The sequence below is a fragment of the Dipodomys spectabilis genome, unplaced genomic scaffold (genome assembly GCF_019054845.1).
Source record: "Dipodomys spectabilis isolate Male_0828 unplaced genomic scaffold, ASM1905484v1 ptg000567l, whole genome shotgun sequence".
In the NCBI taxonomy this organism is placed as follows: domain Eukaryota; kingdom Metazoa; phylum Chordata; class Mammalia; order Rodentia; family Heteromyidae; genus Dipodomys; species Dipodomys spectabilis.
The window spans coordinates 3,768,148-3,778,375 of record NW_024871244.1 but is presented as its reverse complement, the minus strand read 5'-3'; the positions used below and the strand labels follow the sequence as shown (position 1 = coordinate 3,778,375).

Sequence of the window (10,228 nt, the reverse complement as noted above, 5' to 3'; positions counted from 1 at the left end):
AAACAAGTATGGATTAACTTTGAACAACAGAGAAGAATTTGGCAAACCAGAAATTATTAGGTTTAGGGAAATATGTGGGAGAAATAGGCTCAGATGTATGTGGAAAGGTAAAAGGAGAGTGAATTTAATCAAGTCCTAATTTCAGGGAAGGAAAAGTAAGAGAGAAATTAAAAAAAAGAAAAAAGAAAAAATGGAAAAAGAACAATTGACATTTAAAAAGTGAAACTCAAAATTATGTAAATGGAAAGAAATGTTATTGAGAGAAGAGAAGAAAAGGGTAGGATGAGGGGAGGGGAGGAACAGAAAGGAAATGTCAAAACCTAAAAAATAAAAATCCTTAAAATTAGTTACTTGAAAATTATATAGGTATAAAGAGATAATACTGCTATTAAAGAATGTAAGCCTAAGAGTTTGTGAATAGAGTAATAAATTTCTGGATTATGTGTGTACCCAATGGGGGATAACATATAATAATTGATGAAGGTTATATATCTGCAGCTGCACAGAACAGCAATTAAGGCATGCAAAAAAGAAAGAGAAAAAATGAAAAGAATAAAAAAGAGGGGGACATAAGCTACATAAAATATAATTTCACTCTTTCTTGTCTACTCTCCAGCCACCATGAGGGACAGAAGAGATGGTTTTAGAAGGAAAAGTTTCTACTCTTCCCATTTTTCAAGAGACCGTTCTCCCCATAAAAGGGAGCATCCATTTTTCAGAGTCACCTGGAGGTCGAAAGGACTCTCCACACAACAGATCTGGCTCCAGTTTCAGCAGCAGGGGTTACGCTCCAGGAGAGAGCAGAGCATATTCATTCCACAAGTCTCAGCATAGTTGTGGTGCCTGAACTGTGGGCCTGGGCACTGTACCTCAGCTCTTCAGCTCAAGGCTAGCGCTCTACCACTTGAGCCACAGCACCACTTCCAGTTTTTTTTTCTTTTTGCTTGTATGGTGCTGAGGAATCGAACACAGGGCCTCATGCATGCAAGGCAAGCGCTCTGCCACTGAGCTACCTCCCCAGCCCTCTACTCAGTCTTTGAAAACATCACAAAACACGTCACCTTCAAGGTCTTCAGCAGTTCCTTCATCAAAGGTTTATCGGCCACACTCCGAAACTTTCGGGATGGTTGTGAAAATGCTGATTGAAAAAGATCGTTCATTAGAACAGTCAATACAGTTGGCACTGAGGTAGAATTTACATGAAATAGGTGAGTGTTTTGTTGAAGAATTGAAGCATTAAATTGCAGAGTATGATAATTCTGCTCAAGAGTTTGGAGAGCATTTTTAGAAGAATTAGTGTTTAGGTATAATAAACATTAAAAGAAATCTTTCTAGATATAACCACCCCCCCTCCTCCACCTGTGGAACTGTGCAAATCTTTAATGTACAGGACTTTTGTGATGAAGAGCAATATTTTATTTGGCCATATTTCCAATTCAGTCAAAGGTCTAAAATAGTCTTTGAAAGATACTTTAGCTATAATTTTTTTCTAAACATAAAGTCACTTAATTCATATTCCCCCAGCAACTCCCCGTCTCTCCCCCTCAAATGATGGTTAATTTGCTAAGATTTGGTAAAGCAATCCTGGAGACTAGCTCTTTGTACTTTCTATATTCTACTTTCTTCCATAACATATGCTGATTTGTTTGGTCATTTGAGTGTAATTTATAGGTAGAGATCATTCCACTTAAAATGATAGTCTTTTGCATTCTTAAAGCAGAGATCGCCATGTGAAAACTGTACCATTTTGAGTTGTGAATTTTTTTTTTGCTAACTCTTTTGTTAGCCCTTTAGCAAGTTGAGGATATCATCCTAATAAACAGTATCCTGGTATCTTAGTGTATATTTGCTTTCAGAACAGTTCTCATTCAGCAACAATACAACTTTCAAAATTCTAAATCATAACTTCAAATTTTTTTCTCAAAATAAATAACAGTGTTTTCTCTTAAAATACTCATGAATGTTTGGAGTACTGTAGCTGATCAAATCTTAAATATCATACAGTAAGAATAAAAGAAAGCAATTTCAGGTGGAAGATGAGTATTTTAAAAATGAAATTACTGCGATAACTTTCTGCGGAAAAACACAGCAAATATAGGAGATTGGAGTTTAACATTTTCATAGACCCATACTGGTTTAAACCATTTTTCAAACTATTCTTTTATTAGTCTCTATAATATAAGTGTTTTGTTCTGCTGACTTTTTGGGGGGGTTGGGTTCGGTTATGGGGCCTGAACTCTGGGCGTGGACGCTATCCCTCAGCTCTTCAGCTCAAGGCTAGTGCTCTACCACTTGAGCCACAGCGCCACTTCTGGCTTTTTTCTTTTTGCTTATGTGGTGATGAGGAATCAAACCCAGGGCCTCTGGCATGCAAGGCAATCGCTCTACCACTGAGCCACCTTCCCAGCCCCTGTTCTGCTGACTTTTAAATGTCTTAACCTTCAAAAATGTTCTTGAAAGAAACAACGGAGAATTAGTAAGTTAGCAAGCAATCTGTGTGTGTACCAGTCCCTCATGAGTGAGCCAACCAAATCATGAGTTAGTTAAGAATTTAACAGGGACCATTAGAATATTCCATTTATTTCCTGGCTATTTTCAGCAGTCCTGTGCATTGAACCAAAATAAAATTTTGTAGCATTAGTTAATACGGAAATTTTTAACAATTATATTTGTTATTACTGCCCAATTGCATTATACTCCCATTCTTTTTCCATTTCTACCATGTTTTCACTTCAATTCTGGCCTAATTCTATGCCCTTTATTGTTGCCTTCATCTAAAAGTACCTAAAGTTTACATTGAAAGTGGAAATAGCAATATAAATAATTTTAATGTAGCTTATGATGTGTGCTTCAAAATATGTGTTATATCATTTTACAAGTTTTGATGAAAGCCATTTAAGTTTTCTAAGACCACCTTAATTTTCCTCTCTTTGAAATCTAACTTCTTAACCTTTCCAACATTTATAAACTATAAGCCCAATAAAGGTTCCATATGTTATCTGCTATTCTTCAGTGTAAATAGTGATGTGTTGCTCACTTTAGAAAGATCAAGACGTCATTGATGTTGATTTTATTTTATCCTCTCAGTGTTTTTTCCCTTAAATATTCTGTTCCCAGAATTCAGTTCATTTAATCAAGATTTTATTACAAGCAAAATTTGAGACACTACCATAGACAGAGGAGTTATTCACTTTATTGAAATTATTAAGTGTTTACTAACATATATTTCAGTACAGGCACAAGCATTTAAAGCTGTTATAGCTTGCCATTGGCAGCATTCTGATAACCTTGTCAGTGTTTAACAGCAAAATGCTCTTATTTGAAGATTCTTGTTTTTGATTAATGCCCAAATGATGTGACAAAACTTTTATTGTCTTACCATAAAGCCTTCATGACCAACAGGGAAAATAGGTATTGTAAAGCATTTTGTGAATTAAAAAAAATACAAAATAAAGCAACCAACTTTAAATAAAAAATATATAATTTCACTGTATTGCTATAGTAAATATTATTCTATGTGTATTACTTTTTTTAAAAAATGAACACTATTTGGCATCTAATTTGAATAAATTACCCCCTTCTTTATCAGAAGGTCATCAACTTGAACGTTATCCAACTATACAATATTTTCATAATATATTTGCCATTATTTTGAAAAAAACCCAAAATTTTAGTATTGTCACATAGTAAAACAAAATAGTTTAATTCTCTGGAAACTCCTAACTTTTAAAACTGAGTAATTGTTAAGAGGACAGAATATATGTGTTCTTCAAAATTACTACAAATACTAACTACTCATTTTCAAATTCTGAACCAGAATTTTGACATTCAAATTTTGAAAGTCTCTGGTACACAGACATACAGAGACATTCAAAACAGTACTTATTTGCATCTTATTTAATTCTGCAATAGCTGCAGTTTCAATGGGGGTTTGAGGAATCAACAGAAATTATAGCCACATTCTGGTAGAGGATAAAACTACGATGTGTAATAATTAATTCCTCAAGAATAAGCTATTATTTCTATGACCATCAATCCCAAGCTTTTATGCCACAAAGTCATCCTAGCCCAACAATTTCCCACTTGTAAGGTGCACCTTAAAATTCCCTTAATTCACATCATGAATAGCTTATCACTATTGGAAAAATATACTACACTTCTGCTAATGTGATGCCCTTCCTATTGTGGAAAGAACACTACACTAAACTTTGCTGCAACATTTCCCTCCCAGTGTATTCTTGAAATCAGAACACTTGCAAATATTATTTATATTTATATTTTTATCTATCATAGATAGTCAGGAGACTAAGATCAGAAGATTATGGTTCAAAGCCCACCCAGGGAGGAAGGTTCCTTAGATTCTCATCTCTAATAAGCTGCTCAGAAAAAGCCAGACAAAAGTGTCACTGAGGTTGAGTGGTAGGGCCCAAGCCTTGAGCCAAAATCGGCTCAGAAAGAGTGGCCAGCTCCAGTGTTCAAGACTGAGGACAAACCAAAAAACAAAATAAAAACAAACCACAACCCTGGCATTTTTCTCATTGTATACAGAGGCACGTAATTAAGAAAATTTCTTCCTGTATTACAAATAGAGAGACGAACTAAGACGTCAAACAATTACTCTCTTCATACCTTGTTCACCAAAGCCTCAAAAAATTGCTTTTTCTAAATTTATAAATTAATTTCATGCATTTGTTTCCAACTCTGTCTAGATTATTCACAGTATCATTTTATACATGCATTATCTATTAACTAAGTTCTAATTATACATAGATTGAAAGAATATTTTAAGCAAATAGAATGCCAGAATCATTTGTGAATTTGTCAATTAAACCCTCTACTTAAAAATAATTTTGTACTTCAGAGAAGCTTCTCTTTAAGTCTTTCGCCCACTTACTTATTGGGCAGTTGTTTCTTTGAGGATTTGTTGTTGGGTGGTTTAATTTTTTGAGTTCCAAGTATATTTTAGATATGAGACCCTTGTCCGTTGTATGGCTAGTAAAGATCTTCTCCCAGTCCATGGGCTTTCTATTGATCTTGCTAGCTATGTCATTTGCCCTGCAGAAGCTCTGCAACCTTCTACAATCCCATTTGTCCAGATTTTCTTTGATTTGTTGTGTTTCCGGGTCTCTATTAAGCTTCTCTGAAGAAGAAAGAAGGATGGCCAATAGACACATGAAGAAATGTTCAACATCCCTAGCCATAAAAGAAATGCAAATCAAAACAACATTGAGATATCACCTCACTCCAGTTAGAACAGCAAAAATCAAGAACTCTAACAACAACAGATGCTGGAGGGGATGTGGACAAAAAGGAACCTTACTTCATTGTTGGTGGGAATGTAAACTTGTTCAACCACTTTGGAAAGCAGTATGGAGGTTCCTCAAAAGACTCCACATAGAGCTCCCCAATGACCCAGCAATCCCACTTTTGGGCATTTACCCAAATGATCACAAACAAGGCCACACTAAAGCTACCAGCACAACTATGTTTATTGCAGCATTATTTACCATAGCTAAGACATGGAACCAACCCAGATGCCCCTCAGTAGATGAATGGATCAAGAAGATGTGGTATATATACACAATGGAAATCTATGCCTCCATCAGAAAGAATGACATTTCCCCATTTGTTAGGAAATGGAAAGGCTTGGAAAAAATTATATTAAGTGAAGTAAGCCAGGCCCAAAGAAACATAGGTCCCATGGTTTCCCTTATTTGCAATATCTAGTATAGGTATGAGTCAAGCGGAAAAAGTCAGATAATGTGATGTTAGGAAAACGAAACCTCAAATATGTATTTTAATGTTTTTTTTCTTTCATGCATGAATTTCTAACGCATTTATAAGATTATTTCTTTGTTGCTTTGTATGTCCCTCCCCCACAGTGTAACCCCCGCTTTCACTATATTTGATGTCAGTATAACATGTGGAGGAGATGGGGACAAACAAGTCGTTTAAGGATTCAGGTGGACCTGTTGCAACAATGAGAAGTACAAAATGTCATGTCAAAACCAGCTTTACAATGTCGGTGGGGGGGGGGGGTATGATTGGGTGGGAGGGAGGGGGGAGGCTGGGAAGGGAGGTGAAGGGTAAACAAAGGAGGAGGCTGCAATGCTTGGTAAGAAATGTATGCATTATCCTGCCCATGTAATTGTAACCCCTCTGTACAGTATGTTCTCAAATAAAATAAAATAAAATTTAAAAAAAAATAATAATTTTGTAGTATCCTATAGAATACAAAATTATAAAGACAAATTATTTATTTTAAATCTAAATTCTAATTTAGCAAGATCTACAAAGTCTTACATTAGATGAACTTTGCTATTTCTCCAGGCTTAAACTTTTGTAATCCTTCATCATTTCTTTAGAATCCAACAGAAGGATGCTTACTTTTTCAAAGTTTTTATTGGGAATCATGAGCCATTTTGCATCTAGGAATGTTCTGTAATGAAGAGAGCATTAAAAACACAACTGAGAATTATAAGTGATTTGCATTCCAATAGGAAACGACTTCTCAAAACATAATGAAAAAAATTAGCCCAAACTTCCAACTGTGTATCCCTTTCTTTTTGTTTGGTGTTTCGTGGAGATAAAATTATACTATCTGGCCCAGGGAAGGCATCGCTATGAAATTATATTCTCTAATCTCGTGTCTTAGTCTGAGTGCTAGAATTCCAGGCTTGTATCACATTGCCTTGTCATAGTTTGTTGGTTTATTTAATCTACAGACTAGCAATTCAGAACTTCTCTGACTGCTCAAACTGTTTATGTACTATTTTCAAAGATGTGCTAACATTTAACACAGGATATGAACATTTTCAGATGCACATGCAGGGGTCTCTGATTTATTCTTCCATGGATCCAATCCCTTTAATAATGATTACTTGACCTTCTTACTATCTCTGGTTCCTACCTATGTAATATTCTCAAACTTTTTGAAGAAATTTCACTTGAGGACTTTCTAATATTAAAAATTATCACTTGATCTAGTTTTACTCAGGATATATTTTATTTTTTTAACTTTTCTACACATTCCAAGAGTTGTTTCGTTTGTGTAGGTTTGTTTGCATATATAAGTGCCTCTGTTTGTATGTGTATGTTTGTATGTATATATGCAAAAGCCTCAGCAACCTTATTCAGCAATCTTGCTCATGACTAGTATTCTATCACTTGAGCTCACACCTATAATTCTAGCTACTCAGGAGGATGAGATCTGAGGATTGCAATTCAAATCTAGCGTGAGTAGGAAAGAAAGGTTCTGAGGCACTTATCTCTAATTAACCACCAGAAAACTGGAAGTTGCGCTGTGGCTCAAGTGGTAGAGCAATAGCCTTGAGCTGAAGAGCGGACAGACATTGCCCACGCCCACAGTTCAAGCCCTGCCACGACCATCAAAAGAAAGAAAGAAAGAAGGAAGGAAGGTAGGAAGGAAGGAAGGAAAGAAGGAAAGAAGGAAAGAAAGAAAGAAAGAAAGAAAGAAAGAAAGAAAGAAAGAAAGAAAGAAAGAAAGAAAGAAAGAAAGAAAGAAAGAAAGAAAGAAAGAAAGAAAGAAAGAAAATAAGAAATGAGATCTTAGCCACTAGTTCATTGCTAGTATAATTCCTTCACTCTCAACATGGACTTTTTTTCCAGTTAAGTACATGCTCTTATATCTAACTTTCTTTGGAACCAGAACTATTCTTCCATTCTACGTTTTACAAATTTGTGTGATTAGCAACCATGATTTAGAGCTAGAAGATGAAAGAGAGTGGCCTCATCCTTCATGTTCCACTTAGTCTTAATGCTTTCTCTATGTCATTCCCATAGATCTACATATTGGCATTGGCTTTATTGTTTCAAAGTTGCTTTATTTGCAGAGTTTTCTCTAGTATATTGAACCAATATACTTAAACACAGAACTTATCTTTCTCCTATTATTCCTATTGTTTCTTCTATTGTTAACTTATGTACACGGGAAATAATGCACAACACACACACTCACAAAAAAAAATTCTGAGAATCTTCTTCCCAGTTAAATTTAAGTTACATAGAACTTATGAAATTTGAACTTAATGTACTCTTGGATAATGGTTTCTTTCATGTTTTTATTGTAAAAATAGTTTAGAGGGCTTAGAGTAAGGTATGAGTACATTTCCTATTGAGCATTGTTACATTCTCTTTTTTTTTTCCTGTGGCATCCCTTCTATCCCCATCTACCCAAATCTCCCCTCCTCAAGTTGTAAAGTTCATTTTCTACATAGTATCTAGTTCATCTCATTGTTACAATAGGCCATCCTGTATCTTTGTTTCATCATTTTGTTATTTCCTTTCGCCTCCCCACATTAGAAAAATGTATATACAAGATGCAGGGCACCTTCATTAAATCCAATGAAAACAGGGGTTATACCATGGGGGAAGAACATAGAAGACAAACCAAAAATCACATAGTACATTTTAGATACATTAAAAACTAAAGCAAGTAAAATACAGTAAGTTGTGTCATTATCTTGGGGTTCATTTCACTTAATATCATCTTATATGGCCATATGTACATAGATAATGTTTTTATAAGCCATTTAAATTCCATATTTTGTCTTTGCTAATTTGTACCTGAAACACGTGTCACCTCATGTCCAAAGATGTCTTTGTGCTATTTCAATGAAGCCAGAAAACATTCATTTTAACTCGAGCAGCGTCATAGATTGTTACTGGAAATAAGTGGAAGGAATTGTTAATGCAAGTGGAAACTGATCCCAAGAGAGGAATTGAACATGGAGAAATGACAAAATTCAAGTTAATTTATGTGTTCCTTTTTACTGAGCAAGAAAAGAATCCAAGTCTTGAAGGAAACTCTGTCCCTGACTTTTTTGAGAGTGTTATTTACTCATATAAATCATGTCTGTAAAATTGTAGTTGAGAGTTTAAAAAACAAACAAACAATGTGCCATTTGAAGGCCAGCATAGAAAAAAAGGAAATAACTTAGTTTAAAAAGTGTTCTTCTGGGATGGTGGATCAGTGGTAGAGCGCTTGCCTTGCATGCCTGAGGCCCTGGGTTTGATTCCTCAGCACCACATAAGCAAAAAAGAAAAAACCGGAAGTGGCGCTGTGGCTCAAGTTGTAGAGCACTAGCCTTGAGATAAAGAGCTGAGGGACAATGTCCAGGCCCAGAGTTCCGGCCCCACGACCAGAACAACAACAACAAAAACACGTGTTCTGCTGTAAAGGAACAAAGACATGGAGGTTTTAAAGTGTCTTATGCATGGATATTTCCCTCCTGAGATGATTTTCCTGTTGCAGGAGTCAGTTATCCATTCCTTTAGTCTGGTCCTGAGTTCTCCATCCTAATAAGGATTCCAAAAAGTCAGGATCCATTGAGTATGATCAGCAAAAGAAGTCTCTTCTCAAACCAATGCTTTAAGGATGGTCCCAAAGAAATATGTGTGGTTTTTTGCTTGTTTATTTGTTTGTTTGTTTAGTTTGTGCTTGTTCTGGGGTTTGAACTCAGATGCTAGACCATGTCCCTGAGCAATTGTCTTCCTTGTCCAACTTCCCCCAAAGCTAGTATTCCATTGCTTGAGCCAAAACTCCACTTCTGGCTTTCTTGGTGTTTAATTTCAGATAAGAATTTGACAGACTCTCCTGCCTGGGTTGGCTTTGAAATGAGAAATAAAAAAGCCAAGTGACATAAGATTTCTGTTTTGAACCAAGAAATACTAGAAGAAGTTTATTATAAAGCTAATATTTGACAATTTTTAAAAGAAGAAAATATGTCCAGCAAAGAAGGCATAATAAATAACTCAGCAAAAGTAGGTACACCAAATCATTTTGGAATTATTTTTTTCTTCTTGGGAAGAAAACTATTGACTTCATAGTTCCTTTTGGGGAAACTTAAAGTCATATTTGCATTTTTTTTGTTGGCCATGGTGCTTGAACTCTGATCCTGGGCTCTGTCCCTCAACTCTTCAGCTCCAACTGAGCACTCTACCACTTTAGGTACAACACCACTTCCAGGTTTCTGGTGATTAACAGAAGATAAGAGTCTCATGAACTTTCCGGACCAGGCTGGCTTTGAACTGTAATCCTCTGGTCTCAACCTCCTTGAGTAGCTAGGATTACATGCGTGAACCAACAGCACCCAGATCATTTTTGCATTTATGTACAATTCATGGTACTATGTAGACAAAGAATGGAAATTTGAATCAAATGATGTGACATTGCAACTTTTCAGAAAAATTGAGGTAGCAATAAACA

At 35.6% G+C, this 10,228-nt stretch overlaps 1 pseudogene; it reads left to right on the top strand.

Moving 5' to 3' along the window:
* The first annotated feature begins 621 nt into the window (after positions 1-621).
* On the top strand, positions 622-1,311 carry LOC122100151 (annotated as a pseudogene).
* Positions 1,312-10,228: the final 8,917 nt, after the last annotated feature.